General features: G+C 37.9%; 1 long non-coding RNA gene and 1 pseudogene across 1 annotated transcript; one reads left to right on the top strand and one right to left on the bottom strand.

The window, feature by feature from the left end:
- Positions 3,050-15,949, top strand: LOC110263351. Its single transcript, XR_002348834.1, has 3 exons — positions 3,050-3,063; positions 11,167-11,171; positions 15,808-15,949. It is a non-coding gene; the product is annotated as an uncharacterized LOC110263351 (long non-coding RNA).
- On the bottom strand, positions 13,123-15,945 carry LOC107648789 (annotated as a pseudogene).

The following is a 16,477-nucleotide window of genomic DNA, read 5'->3' as shown; positions in this document are numbered from 1 at the left end:
AACCGGCAAGTGCACCGGGTCGTATCAAGTAATAATAACTCACGGGAGTGAGGTCGATCCCACAGGGATTGAAGGATTGAGCAATTTTAGTTTAGTGGTTGATTTAGTCAAGCGAATCAAGAGTTGATTTGAGTGGTTTGTATTCGACAGAAGCTAAATTGCATGAAATTAAAAAGGAGAAGGGTAGATTGCAGAAAATTAAAGAGCAAAGAAAGTAAATAAGCTGAATCTTAAAGAACAAGTAATGTAAATTGCAGAAACTTAGATTGCAAGAAATGTAAATTGCAGAACCTTAAAGTGCAAGAAATGTAAATGGCTTAAATGGTAAAGGGAATTGGGAAGTGGATTTGCAGAAATTAAACAAGGAAAAGTAAATTGCATTAATCAGACAAGTAGAAAGTGACTTGAATTGAACCGGATTTCAAACGGAAATGTAAATGAACTTGAAAAGCTTTAAACAGAGAATTTAAAATGCAAACTCCAGATCTCAGGACCCAAGAGACTAGATAACCGAGTCTAGATCTCAATGCCTTCCTAGATCCAAATGTAGAATTCAATTGCAAGAAATTAAAGATCAAAACAGAAGAAAGCTTGAATGTAAATCTCAATTCTCCAATGATGCAGTAAAAGAAACAGAACGAGATCTCAAGGTGAGATTGAGACAGAATTTCCCCAATTCTCAACACCCAAGACTCAAGACAAGTGTAATTGAAATTGAAAACAAGAAAACTAAGAGGAAGAGAATTCAATTCTCTTCTCCGAAACTCAGAAACTCCAAATGATTCCAAAACCAAAAGCTCTCAGCAAAACTAAAATGGAAAGATCTCAAAGGAAAGAAAAACTCCCTGAAAACTTAAATCCTAAGCTATTTATACACTTTCTTCAAATGGTCTTCAAGCCTTGAATTGGGCCTTTGTTCTTGATGGAATTGGATTGATAAAGGCCTTGGATGATTGCTCTTGGAGTTGGAGAAAGATCCATTGTGAACCGGGTTGAAAAACATAAAAGCTTGAGTAAAAGTTTGAGTAAAAGTTTGAGGCAAACTTTTACTCAAACTTTTTATACCAGATGGCTTCACTTTGCTGCTACCAGCGTTTGAGCCAAAGTTTGAGGTCAAACTTTTGCTCAAACGTTGGCCCCCTTGTAAATGTGTGTGGCGCCAACGTTTGCCAAAAAGCTTGAGGCAAACGTTAGCGCAAGCTTTTCTCCTCCAGGATGTTGGTGTGTGGCGCCAACGTTTGCCAAAAAGTTTGAGGCAAACGTTGGCTCAAGCTTTTCTCCCAAAAGTTTGAGCTAAAGTTTGAGGCAAACTTTTGCTCAAGCTTTTTTCCTCTTTCTTCAACCTTCTTCAAAACTCTTTTCACCTATCATCAATCAACCAAACACATCAAAGCTTTGCTTAAAATCATGAGTTTGTTATTCTTTCATAATATATGACAATTATAGCATAAAATCTCATGAAATTGCATTAATTCATACATGGTTAATTGAATCAAAGGAAACATGGAAATCTACCCAATTGGCTTGCTTATGGCTCAAGAAAGTGCATAAATCAATCGAAAATAAGTAAAAAAAACTAGTGAAAATAGGCTAAGATGACTTGTCATCATTCCTCACTGAAGAATGCAATGCAGTCATTCTAAAAAGCTTACCAAGGAAGCTTAAAGATCCCGGAAGCTTTATGATACCATGCACATTAGAGGGTGCTTGTACCAAGACAGCTCTATGTGATCTTGAGGCAAGTATCAACCTAATAACTGTATCCACTATCAAAAAGCTTGGTTTGACCGATGAAGTTAAACCAACCCGGATATGCCTCCAACTTGCTGATGGCTCCATTAAGATTCCATCAGGCGTAATTGAGGATATGATTGTCAAGGTTGGACCATTTGCCTTTCCCACTGACTTTGTAGTGCTGGAAATAGAGGAGCACAAGAGTGTAACTCTCATTCTAGGAAGTCCTTTCCTAGCAACTGGACGAACCATCATTGACGTCCAAAGAGGGGAGATAACCCTGAGAGTCAATGAGGATGAGTTCAAGTTGAATACTGTTAAAGCTATGCAGCATCCAGTCACATCAAAAGACTGCATGAGCGCTGATATCATTGACTCCTTGGTTGAAGAGGTCAATATGACTGAGAGTCTCGAATCAGAGCTAGAGGACATTTTTAAAGATGTTCAGCCTGATCTGGAGGAATCAGAGAAAATAGAAGAACCTCTGAAAACTCCTCAGGAAGAGGAGAAACCTCCTATACCCAAGCTGAAACTACTACCACCATCCCTGAAATATGCATTTCTGGGAGAAGATGACACTTTTCTCATGATCATAAGCTCTACCGTAGAGCCACAGGAAGAGAAAGCACTAATTCAGGTGCTGAGGATACACAAGACAGCTCTTGGGTGGTCCATAAGTGATATTAAGGGCATTAGCCCAGCCAGATGTATGCACAAGATCATATTAGAGGATGATGCTAAGCCAGTGGTTCAACCACAGAGGCGGCTGAATCCAGCCATGAAGGAGGTGGTGCAAAAAGAGGTCACCAAGTTATTAGAGGCTGGGATTATTTATCCTATCTCTGATAGCCCCTAGGTGAGCCCTGTCAAAGTTGTCCCCAAGAAGGGAGGCATGACAGTGGTTCATAATGAAAAGAATGAACTGGTTTCTACAAGAACAGTTACAGGGTGGCGTATGTGTATTGATTATAGAAGACTCAATACAGCCATCGGAAAGGATCATTTTCCTTTACAATTCATAGACCAGATGCTAGAGAGAGTAGCAGGTCATGAATACTACTACTTTTTGGATGGCTATTCATGTTACAACCAAATTGCAGTAGATCCTCAGGTCCAAGAGAAAACAGCATTCACATGTCCTTCTGGAGTATTTGCCTACAGAAGAATGCCATTTGGTCTATGCAATGCACCTGCAACCTCTCAGAGGTGCATGCTCTCTATCTTCTCTGATATGGTAGAGAAATTTCTGGAAGTCTTCATGGATGACTTCTCAGTATTTGGAGACTCATTTAGCTCCTGTCTTGATCATCTAGCACTTATCTTGAAAAGGTGCCAAGAGACTAACCTGGTCTTAAACTGGGAAAAATGTCACTTTATGGTGACTGGAGGAATTGTCCTTGGGCACAAAATTTCAAACAAGGGAATATAGGTGGATCAAGCTAAGGTAGAGGCAATTGAAAAATTATCACCACCTGCCAATATTAAGGCAATCAGAAGCTTTCTGGGGCATGCAGGATTCAATAGGAGGTTTATAAAAGATTTTTCAAAAATTGCAAAACCACTGAGTAATCTGCTAGCTGCTGACATGCATTTATCTTTGACATAGAGTGTCTATAGGCGTTTGAGACTCTAAAAGCTAAGCTGGTCACAACACCAGTCATTTCTGTACCAAACTGGACATTACCATTTGAACTAATGTGTGATGCCAGTGACCATGCCATTGGTACAGTATTGGGACAGAGGCATAACAAGCTTTTGCACGTCATTTACTATGCTAGCCGTATTCTGAATGATGCACAGAAGAATTACACAACCACAGAAAAAGAGTTGCTTGCAGTGGTTTATGCCATTGACAAGTTCGGATCTTATTTAGTGGGATCAAAAGTGATTGTGTACATTGACCATGCTACTCTAAAATATCTCCTCACAAAGCGGGATTCAAAACCAAGACTCATAAGATGGGTGTTGCTTCTGCAAGAGTTTGATATAGAAATAAGAGACAGAAAAGGGACAGAAAACCAAGTAGCAGATCACCTATCCTGGATAGAACCAGTAGCAGGAGCGTCCTTCCCTCCTACTGAGATCTCTGAAACCTTCCTGGATGAGCAAATCTTTGCCATTCAGGAAGTACCGTGGTTTGCAGACATTGTAAACTATAAAGCTGTGAGATTCATACCCAAAGAGTACAGTAAGCAGCAAACAAAAAAAATAATTTCTGATGCAAAGTACTACTTGTGGGATGAACCATATCTCTTTAAGAGGTGTGCAGACGGAGTAATCCGTAGATGTGTGCCTAGGGAAGAGGCACAGAAGATCCTATGGCATTGCCATGGATCACAATATGGAGGACATTTCGGAGGTGAGCGAACCGCCACAAAGGTTCTCCAATACGGTTTCTACTGGCCTACTGTCTATAGAGACTCCCAAGAGTTTGTACGTAATTGTGACAGTTGCCAGAGAGCTGGTAATCTGCCTCACGGTTATGCCATGCCTCATCAAGGAATCTTAGAGATTGAGTTGTTTGATGTATGGGGTATTAACTTCATGGGGCCTTTCCTACCATCATACTCAAACACTTATATTCTGGTGGCAGTAGATTATGTATCTAAATGGGTAGAAGCAATTGTAACACCCACTAATGATACTAAGACAGTGATGAAGTTCCTCCAGAAGTATATTTTCAGCAGGTTCGGTGTCCCAAGGATACTGATCAGTGATGGAGGCACTCATTTCTGCAATAAACAGCTTGACTCTGCTCTAGTCCGATATGGAATTAACCATAAAGTGGCCACTCCATATCATCCATAGACAAATGGGCAGGCTGAAGTCTCGAATAGAGAACTAAAACAAATCTTGGAACGGAATGTAAGTACCCATAGAAGGGATTGGGCAAGAAGTCTGGATGATGCTCTGTGGGAATACAGAACCGCATTCAAGACTCCTATAGGGACCTCTCCATACCAGATTGTGTATGGAAAAGCCTGTCATCTGCTAGTGGAACTGGAACACAAAGGCTACTGGGCAACCAGGTTCCTAAACCTTGATGCTAAGGTAGCTGGAGAGAAAAGATTACTCCAGTTGAATGCACTGGAGGAGTTCAGACTCAATGCTTTCGAAAATGCTAAAATTTACAAGGAGAAAGCAAAAAGGTGGCATGACAAAAAGCTGTCATCTAGAGTCTTTGAGCCAGGACAGAAGGTTCTACTGTTTAACTCTAGGCTCAGATTGTTCCCAGGGACCATATGTGGTTACAAGTGTGTCACCATATGGTTATGTAGAGCTTCAGGATATTGACTCTGACAAAAAGTTCATTGTTAATGGACAGAGAGTCAAACATTATCTTGAAGGCAATGTTGAGTAAGAGTGCTCAAAACTGAGACTAAATTAAAAAGCTCATTAAAGGTCCAGCTAAAGATATCAAAGAAGCGCTTATTGGGAGGTAACCCAATCTTATTTATCTATGCTAATTACTTTTTCATTTCATTTTCCATTGTTATTCAATGTTTACTTTAGGTTGATGATCATGTGGAGTCATAAAAACAGCTGCAGAGTTAAAGCGAAATCAAAAACAGCATCAAAAATAGCATACCCTGGAGGACAGGCTTACTGGCGTTTAAACGCCAGTAAGGATAGCAGAATGGGCGTTTAACGCCCATGTAGGCAGCATTTTGGGCGTTAAACGCCAGAATGGGCAGCATTATGGGCGTTTAACGCCAGAAATGGAAGCATTCTGGGCGTTTAGAAAAATGCCCAGCAAAGAAGGATTCGTGGCGTTTAACGCCAGCCAAGGTACCTGGCTGGGCGTTAAATGCCCAAAAAGGTAGTCAAGTGGGCGTTAAACACCGGAATAGATAGCATCCTGGGCGTTTAACTCCAGGATGACACAAGGGAGGTAATTTTGTTTCCAATTCAATTTTTTTCAATTTTTCATGCTTTAATTCATAATTTTTTGCATCAAACATATTTAAAACGTTCATCTTTCAATTTCTATTTTCAAAAATTAATATTCTTTTTAATCCTTTTTAATTCTTTTTTATTATTTCTTTTCAATTCCTTCCCAAAACGTTTTCAAAACTTACATGTCTTTTCAAATTATTTTCAACTCTTTTTAATTTCTCTTGCATACAGTAATAAGTTTTCAAAAATTAATTACATTATTCTTCTTCTACTCCCTTCTATCTTATTGTGCTCAAGGACGAGCAAACCTTCTAAGTTTGGTGTGGAAAAAGCTTTGCTTTTTGTTTTTCCATAACCATTAATGGCACCTAAGGCCGGAAAAACCTCTAGGAAGAGGAAAGGGAAGGATGTTGCTTCCAACTCTGAGTCATGGGAGATGGAGAGATTCATCTCAAAAGCCCATCACTAGAAAAAGGATGGAGCAAACAAGAGAGCCCACTCATGAACCTCAACAAGAGCCATGAGGGAAGAGAAACAAAGCCAAGGAAGAGATATTGAGGAGCTCAAGCACTCCATAGGATCTTCAGGAGGAGGAACTAGCCACCGTCACTACGGTGGACCCGTTCTTTAATTTTCTTGTTCTTATTTTTCTGTTTTTCAATTTTTGTGCCTCATGTTTTGTCTATGTTTTTGTCTTTATTACATGGTCATTAATGTCTAGTTTTTATGTCTTAAAGCTATGAATGTTCCATGAATCCTTCACCTTTCTTAAATAAAAAATGTCTTCTGAAAAAGAAAAAGAAGTACATGAATTTCGAATTCAATTTTGAAAATAATCTAATTATTTTGATGTGGAGGCAATACTTTTTGTTTTCTAAATGAATGCTTGAATAATGCATATTTTTGATAGTGAAGTTTATGAAAGTTAAAATTGTCGGCTCTTGAAAGAATAATGAAAAAGGAGAAATGTTATTGATAATCTGAAAAATCATAAAATTGATTCTTGAAGCAAGAAAAAGCAGTGAAGAACACAGAGCTTGCGAAAAAAATATGGCAAAAAATAAATAAATAAATAAATAAAAAGAAAGAAAAAAAGAAAAAGCAAGCAGAAAAAGCCAATGACCCTTTAAACCAAAAGGCAAGGGTAAAAAAAAAGGATCCAAGGCTTTGAGCATTAATGGATTGGAGGGCCCAAAGGAATAAAATCCTGGCCTAAGCGGCTAAACCAAGCTGTCCCTAACCATGTGCTTGTGGCGTGAAGGTGTCAAGTGAAAAGCTTGAGACTGAGCGGTTAAAGTCGTGGTCCAAAGCAAAAAGAGTGTGCGTAAGAGCTCTGAGCACCTCTAACTGGGGACTCTAGCAAAGTTGAGTCACAATCTTAAAAGGTTCACTCAGTTATGCGTCTGTGGCATTTATGTATCCAGTGGTAATACTGGAAAACAAATTGCTTAGGGTCATGGCCAAGACTCAAAAAGTAGCTATGTTCAAGAATCAACAGACTAAACTAGGAGAATCAATAACATTATCTGAATTCTGAGTTCCTATGGATGCCAATCATTCTGAACTTCAAGGGATAAAGTGAGATGCCAAAACTATTTAGAAGCAAAAAGCTACTAGTCCTGCTCATCTAATTGGAATTGAGCTTCACTGATATTTGAAATTTATTGTACTTTCTCTTCTTTTTATCCTATTTTGTTTTTAGTTGCTTGGGGACAAGCAACAATTTAAGTTTGGTGTTGTGATGAGCGGATAATTTATACCCTTTTTGGCATTGTTTTTACATAGTTTTTAGTATGTTTTATTTACTTTTTATTATATTTTTATTAGCTTTTATTCAAAAATCACATTTCTGGACTTTACTATGAGTTTGTGTGTTTTTCTATAATTTCAGATATTTTCTGACTGAAATTAAGGGACCTGAGCAAAAATCTGATTCAGAGGCTGAAAAAGGTCTGCAGATGCTGTTGGATTCTGACCCTCCTACACTCGAAGTGAATTTTCCAGAGCTACAGAAGCCCAATTGGCGCGCTCTCAATTGCGTTGGAAAGTAGACATCTTGGACTTTCCAGCAATATATAATAGTCCATACTTTTCTAGAGATTTGATGGCCCAAATTGACGTTCAAAGCTAGCCTAAAACTTTCTGGGGTAAAATGACAGAACTGGCAGAATTCTTGGTGTTAAACGCCCATTTTGACACCCAGGGTGGCGTTTAACTCCAACCTTGGGCATATGCACGTGAAAGCTTGAAAGCTCAGCCCAGAGATGCACCAAGTGGGTCCAGAAGTGGATTTCTACACTATCTGCACTTAGTTACTCATTTTCTGTAAACCTAAGTTACTAGTTTAGTATAAAAACTACTTTTAGAGATTCATTTTGCACCTCATGACATTTTACACTTCATATTGTATCTTCTACGGCATGAGTCTCTTAACCCCATAGGTGGGGGTGAGGAGCTCTACTGTGTTTCAATGGATTAATGCAATTACTACTGTTTTCTATTCAATCACGCTTGATTCTATTCTAAGATACTCACTCGTACTTCAATATGGAGATTATGATGATCCGTGACACTCATCATTATCCTCAACCCTATGAACGCGTGCCTGACAACCACTCCATTCTATATGAGCTCAACGTAGTCATTGAGCGACAGCTTGAGTGCGTATCTCTTGGGTTTCTAATCTACGGACCAAGTCCAGGGGTTAGAACCTTCGTGGTATAGGCTAGAATCATTGGCAGCATTCCTGGGATCCGAAAAGTCTAAACCTTGTCTGTGGTATTCCGAGTACGATCCGGGAAGGAATGACTGTGACGAGCTTCAAACTTGCGAATGTTAGGCACAGTGACAGTGTGCAAAAGGACAAGGGTCCTGTTCCGACGCTAGCGAGAACCAACAGATGATTAGCCGTGCGGTAGCTATACTTGGTATTTGTCATCCGAGACGAGAAATCCGACAGTTGATTAGCCGTGCAGACATCTTACCTAGTATTTTTCATCTGAGAGGATCATACAGCTTGCCATTGAAGGAAGCCATGTGTGTTTGGAGAAGAAGATAGTAGCAAAAGCAGAGATTCAGACGACAGAGCATTTCCGAATCCTCAACATGTTTCTCATTACTGAATCATAAGTATTATTTATTTTATGTTATTTATTTTTCATAAATACAATCACTCTTATCATTAATCTCCTGACTAAGATTTACAAAATAACCATAGATTGCTTCAAGCCGAAAATCTCCGTGGGATCGACCCTTACTCACGTAAGGTATTACTTGGACAACCTAGTGCACTTGCTGGTTAGTTGTACGGAGCTGCAAAAAGTGTAATCACAATTTCCCACACCATAAGGCTATTTGGTTAAGTGAGCTAAATGAAATGATGGCCTCAATCATGTAAATGCATGTATACACAAAATAATAGACATAAAGAATCAAACTAATCAAAGATTACAATCATAGAAAGAGAATGATCACACAAGAATGAAAATAAGTGGTTATAAGATGTAACCACACAATTAGGCTCAAATCTCACATGCTTGTATTCTTAGCTCAAAAAATGATCCACAATGTGTAGTTCAAGCAAGTTCAATGAAAAATTTTTACTCAAATCAATTGGGATGCCCTATAGATAAATTTCTTGAAAAATATCATTATTTTGACTAAGCTTATTATATATATATATATATGCAAAAATAAGAAAATGCAACTAAAAATACTAAAAGACCTAAAAATGAAATGCAAAAGTGTTGGGATTAGAAATTTGTCACGCAAAAATGCCGAATCGGTCGGACGAGCTCCCCACACTTAAAAGTTTGCACCGTCCTCAGAGCATTCAAAGATGAGCAAGGGGGTACGGTAACTCTTCGGATTGCCACCTTCAGCTGGTGGATCAACCGGTTACTGCGTATTCTTTCTTCCGCTCTCCTTGTTGCTTATGGTGACTCATCCTAAAAACAGAAGGAAGGATAGTGAGAAAAGTAAATGTAAAAGAAAGGAAGCGTAAATTGTTGGAATGAGGTAATAATCACTAGAATGAAGTGAGTGACCCAATGTGTGACATGGATAAAAGTTAGTGTGCATTCTAAGTTGCGCGCGGTTTAGAACACACACACTAACATAAAAAGCTATGTCACATTTACATAAAAAGGAACATGCACTTCACTCATTCTAGTGTGCTTGAAATGGTCTAAACTCGTAGGTTAAGACAACCAAACAAGCAATAAAGAAGCATGAAAGCATTCAAGCCAAAAATATATGGATGCATATGATCAAGAAACACAATGCATTAAGATAAATGCATAACATCCATCAAGAAATTGCCTACTCAAAGAAAGGAATTCAAATCACATGGTGGCCAAATCATGTAATTCGGAAAGATTTAACATTTGTTAAAGGCAATTCTCATGTACTTGGTGTTCACAAAGATTAAGCATGAAAATTTCAAAACCAAGCAATAAATTGTAACCTCAACAAAGAATCCAACAATGAATATCCAAAATCATTAATGCTAAAATAGCATTCAGTTATTAATAAGCAGCAATATACAGCAAACAAAATTAATAATCCAACACTTATTATGGAAAAAATGGAAAATTAAACAAAGATGAAACTAACTAAATAGCTAACAAACTAATGGTTGATGGTGTATGGTAGTGTTGGATGATGGTTGAAAAAGGAAAAGAAAAGAGAAGAAGGGAAGAAATGGAAAGAAGAGAAATGAAGAGTGGTGAAACAGGCAATCCACGCGTACGTGTGGAGTGACGCGTGCGCGTGGTGAGGTGAAATGGGAGCGACGCGTATGCGTGGGTCACATGTACGCGTGATGGGTTATTAACAGCGGCAACACGTACGCGTGAGTTGACGCGTACACGTGGATGGACTTGTGCGAAACGCACAATTCCAGCCCAAAACTCGCACAACTCTCTGGATTTTGTATGGAGGTGAAAATTTTGAATCCACGCGTACGCATGCGTGACGTGTGTGCGTGGATTGGCGAAAAATTTGGCATCACGCATACGCGTGGGTGACGCGTACGTGTGGCTTGGTTATCTGTTTTTCAAAATTTTTCCAAGTTCTTGCACCAAACCAAGCATTTCAAACCCCCAAACAGCTAGCAAAACACCTTAAAACCTTATTTAACATAGTAGACTACCAACTAAACTCAACAAACCAATCAAAACATGAAATTAAACTAATTTTACTAATATTTACAAAAGAGAAAAATTAAAAGATGTTACCATGGTGGGGTGTCTCCCACCTAGCACTTTTATTTATTGTCCTTAAGTTGGACTTATGGGGAGCTCCTCATCAAGGTGGCTTGTGCTTAAATTCTTCCTTGAATATCCACCAATTCTTGAGTCTCCAATAAGCTCCATTTTTCAAAATTAATAGCTTCAAGCATTGATGGATGATGAGCGGATAATTTATACGCTTTTTGGCATTGTTTTTAGTATGTTTTTAGTATATTTTAGTTAGTTTTTATTATATTTTTATTAGTTTTTATTTAAAATTCACTTTTCTGGACTTTACTATGAGTTTTTGTGTTTTTCTGTGATTTCAGGTATTTTCTGGCTGAAATTGAGGGACCTGAGCAAAAATCTGATTCAGAGGCTAAAAAAGGACTGCAGATGCTGTTGGATTCTGACCTCCCTGCACTCGAAGTGGATTTTCTGGAGCTACAAAAGCCCAATTGGCGTGCTCTCAATTGCGTTGGAAAGTAGACATCATGGGCTTTCCAGCAATATATTATAGTCCATACTTTGCTCGAGATTTGATGGCCCAAACAGGCGTTTCAAGTTAGCTCAAGAATTCTGGCGTTTAATGCCGGAACTGGCACAAAAGCTGGAGTTAAACGCTCAAACTGGCACAAAAGCTGGCGTTTAACTCCAAGAAAAGTCTCCACACATGGAAGCTTCAATGCTCAGTCCAAGTACACACCAAGTGGGCCCGAAAGAAGATTTCTGCATTAATTACTGATTTTTGTAAACCCTAGGCTACTAGTTCTCTATAAATAGGACCTTATACTATTGTATTTTGAGCTATCTTTGGACGTTTAGTCCCTAGACCTTGGAGGCTGGCCATTCGGCCATGCTTACACCATTATCACTTTTATATTTTCAACGATGGAGTTTCTACACACCATAGATTAAGATGTGGAGCTCTACTTTCTTCATGAATTAATACAACTCAAGTCTATTTCTTCTCCAAGACATTCATTCGCACCCAAGAACATGATGAATGTGATGATTATGTGACACTCATCACCATTCTCACCTATGAACACGTGCCTGACAACCACTTCCGTTCTACATGCAAACAAGCTTGAATGTGTATCTCTTGGGTTTCTAATCTAAGATTGGAACCTTCGTGGTATAGGCTAGAATTATTGGTGGCCATTCTTGAGATCCGGAACGTCTAAACCTTGTCTGTGGTATTCTGAGTAGGATCTAGGAAGGGATGACTGTGACGAGCTTCAAACTCGTGATTGTTGGGTGTGTAACAGACGCAAAAGGATCAATGGATCCTATTCCAACATGATCGAGAACCGACTGATGATTAGCCGTGCGGTGACAGCGCATTTGGAACATTTTCACTGAGAGGACGAGAAGTAGCCATTGACAACGGTGATGCCGAACATAAAGCTTGCCATGGAAAGGAATATGAATGATTGGAAGAAGGCAATAGGAAAGCAGAGGTTCAAGAGGAACAAAGCATCTTCATACGCTTATCTGAAATTCCTACCAGTGAATTACATAAGTATCTCTATCTTTATTTTATGTTTTATTTATCTTTTAATTATCAATCCTCCATAACCATTTGAATCCGCCTGACTGAGATTTACAAGATGACCATAGCTTGCTTCAAGCCGACAGTCTCTGTGGGATCGACCCTTACTCACGTATGGTTTATTACTTGGACGACCTAGTGCACTTGCTGGTTAGTTGTGCGGAATTGTGACAAAGTGTGATTCACATTTGAGAGCTCCAAGTCTTTGGCGCCATTGTTGATGATCACAATTTCGTGCACCAATGGAGTTCTTCACAAACCATGAGCTCCCAAAATTGATTCTCCTTGTGCGATCTGGGATCCCACACTTTGTTTTGACACCCGTCTTTAAATTGATCATCATTAGTCCATCCGGGTGGCAAGCACGATGAATTCTCAATAAAGTGCCAAATTCTCCTTCTAGACCTACCTAATTGAGCACTAGTCACTACAAGAAAATACATCTATTGCCACACTTTTAAAGCGTGGCGAAAAACTGAAAAAAGCGTGGCGATAGCTTTTCACCATGCTTTTTGAGTTATCGCCACACTTTTGAAAGGGTGGCCTCTTCAAGGGTGGCGGTTGCTCTGTCGCCACGCTTTTTCAAACCTATCGCCACGCTTTTTTTTGCCACGTTTTTTTATAGATTGTCACGTTTAAAAACGTGGCCATAGGTGGGAGATATGGCCAACACATTCAGAATTGTATCAAAGTTAATATTAATTATTAAGAGCTAAATCCAAAATAAACTGTCTTACACCAGTAATCAAATCATTCCATTTGTAGTATCTTTCTATGATCTACTATACCATAACCAAAATAATCATTCTAAAGACATCAATTGAAACCTAAAAGGTTGTCAAGAACTATACAATGGCATAGGAAACTTGAACAATACTAAACTAGTAACACAAGGTGTATTCCGAAGCGATCAAGAAGCATGAAATCAATCAGCCTAAGCATGTTCACCACGGATGCGGCGAGCAAGCTGAATGTCTTTGGGCATTATGGTGACCTCTTGGCATGGATGGCACACAAGTTGGTGTCCTCAAACAAACCAACCAAGTAGGCTTCAGCAGCTTCGTGGAAAGCAAGGACAGCATGGTTCTGGAACCTCAAATCAGTCTGCAAACATAATAAATCAATCAATAAATAGGAATCATTACATATTTTATAGCAAAAAATAACCCAACGCACCAGGACTAAGATAAAAAGGGATTAATTAGATTGGCTCGCCTTCTGCTTCCTTATCACAGCAGATATAGCTAGTGTTGACAATATACCTTCCCGTATTAGAAAGATAAGTTGTCCTAAATTTCTATTAAGAGAGTCATGTTAATAATAATACACACTAGAGGATTGTGAACAATATGGTGATGCACTAGTCCATCAAAGATTTTTTATCCTTATGATGATGTCATTTACTGCCATCTTGTATTACAAAGTTCTTCATATTTGTTTTAGAAAGATTCATTGAAAAATTCAAATGATTAAGATACTTACTGTCCAATCAAAATTTTTCGAACACCATTCTCGGCAGCAATTTTAATTATAATCTGAAGTAAATGAGAACAGCAACAGAAACAGAGATAGGGTAAGCAATTTTCTTAACAAAATTAAATTTGATAGCTAAAATAATGCATTCAAAAGCTAAACCGGCGCAGCTTAAAATTAAATTAAACAGTTTTCTATTGCAGATCCCACTGATGACAGGGCTTCCATTTGGTATTGCAGGATAGCACACTCTCTGCATATATCAGCAATTTAATTTGACTAAACACACAATATACATTGAACAATTCCAAAACCCTCACCTATCAAAGAAAGAAAAAGTTAACCAAAACTCGTAACACACACATGGCACAACTGAAACAAAGTTCACACCAAAACCAAACTTCCTGTGCCTGCTTTATCTCTCAGTTTATTCTAAATTACATTTACTCACAGCTTTTATATCTTGTTTTACCCTCTTTATTAATGCTCTGTTGATAATAATGCTTTTCTGCTGCTCATGCATCCTGGAAATTCATTTTCCAATGTTACACTACCTTTAAAAACCTATACTTTTCTGTAAGGTAAATGTTTAGGGTCTAGGGTAGGAAGAAGAAGAAGGGAATGAAAGGAAGGGAAAGGGAAAAAGAGTTTGAGTCTCAATAGAATTCGATGACAAATGTAATAATGAGTTAAATTACTCAGTTCCATTCAATTCTGCTAATAGGCCTGACTCTTTTTCGGTTGATATAACTAAATGTGGGATTATTTTCTAACTGACTTGAACAGTTAAACTAAATCTTGCATGTGGGAAGTGAGCTGCATCATTCAGTGCCCCCAAACCAAGTTGGGATTCTGCTAGTGACGTAGAGTGACATTATATTTTGACATCTCAAAACTTCAAATGTTAGTTGGAACAGTAGGATACCATTTTGTCTTAAATTCTATGCAGTTTTACATGCCACATGTTATAGAAAAAGCTGTTCCCTAATATGAATTAGCAAATAGTAATAATAATAAAATAAAAACACTCCAAATGAAAATTATGTGACATAAAAAAAGTGAATACACATCATCTCCTGTCTAGAACTTAAAGACCAACTACAAAGAAATGTCAAATGAAGAAAACGGAATCTACCAGAAAATCCATCTGCATTTTCTAGTATCCCATAAAACAAGCAGGATAAAAAGGAAGTTATGAATTACGAATGGTAGCTTTTCTGAAAAGGAATTGGGAACCGGTCTTCAAGAAAATAATAGTGTATACAAGTGTTGGAAAGCAGAAAAAATGAATTTTATTGGACAAAATTTACACAAGATAATAGAATAATAAAATTTAGGAAGCTTATCACCTATTCCATTGTACAATTCTGGGATCGAAACCTGAGTGATCAAAATAAAATAAAATAAGAACAGAGAGCACTTAACCAAAATTGACATGAGAACACCAAACAACAAATTAAAATAAAATAAATAAAAAACTGCAACCACAAAAGTTAGAGAACAAATTCAAAATCAACAAAAATCAAGAATCAAGAACAGAACAGAAACTGATAGTGAAAAATAGATGCAGACAGAATACAAGAACAAAAATCAAGAACAGAAATGAGCAATGAAAAATAGATGCAGGAAAAAATCAAGAACCAAAAATCAAGTACAAAACAAGAAAAAATAGAAGCAGTAAAAAATCATAACGAAAATCAAGAATCAAGAATAGCAACCAAGAGATGAACATTATTATTCTAAAATCAAGCTTAGCCAATAGATGAACAAAATGCAACAAGCAAGCAAGCATGATAAGTAATACTCACATCACCAGGTGCAGCTGATAATAGCGCTAAGAGAGTCACTGCAGCAGCTTGATAATCAGTTAATACCTTGTGTGTTGACTCATTGAAGCTAACCAGATAAAGGAATTAGAAGGAGATACTCACTTTCCATTATTATTTATTGTTGTAAAACTTGGGAGAAGAGTAAAACTTGGGGTCCCTCAGAAACCTTGAAATCATCTCTGCCTTCTCAGCAGAAAGGTTTGTGTTCTCCAGAATTTGATCTTTTGATGCCTTGGCAATTGCTTGGATAGAACCAATAGCTTGACTAAGCTGAATTGAGCGACTAGAATGACAATAACTCAAGCGATGCCTATATGCATATGCTTATCATGGTTTCATTTCACATTTAAGTCAAATATTAGGTGCTATAGCTATTGTTAGAGAAAGATACTCCAGAGTTTAAACATCTATGTAATCAAGAATCCTGAGCTTTAGCCCTATTAGGTTTAGGCATGAAAAATCACAAAAACTAAAATGAGAAGTTGCTTCACAATAAAATGATTTACCGCATTTACTGTTGAGGTAAAATAGTGATAGTTTTGAAGAAAACAATTAATAGATCTTCTTAGTATCTTTCTTGAATCTTCCATTGCCAAAAATATTGATATGTATAAGTGTTTTTTTTTTCTCAGCCACAATAATATAGAGTCTCTATAACAGTAGAGAGGGTGTTATGTTACAAATCAAGAGGCTCGTGTTTCATTTTCTGTGAAACCTTTTCTCAAACAGGTTGTGCTCTTAAATTTCTGTTGTAGGAG

The sequence above is a fragment of the Arachis ipaensis genome, chromosome B06 (assembly GCF_000816755.2).
Source record: "Arachis ipaensis cultivar K30076 chromosome B06, Araip1.1, whole genome shotgun sequence".
NCBI classification, from domain to species: domain Eukaryota; kingdom Viridiplantae; phylum Streptophyta; class Magnoliopsida; order Fabales; family Fabaceae; genus Arachis; species Arachis ipaensis.
This window is presented reverse-complemented; position numbering and strand designations above follow the sequence as displayed.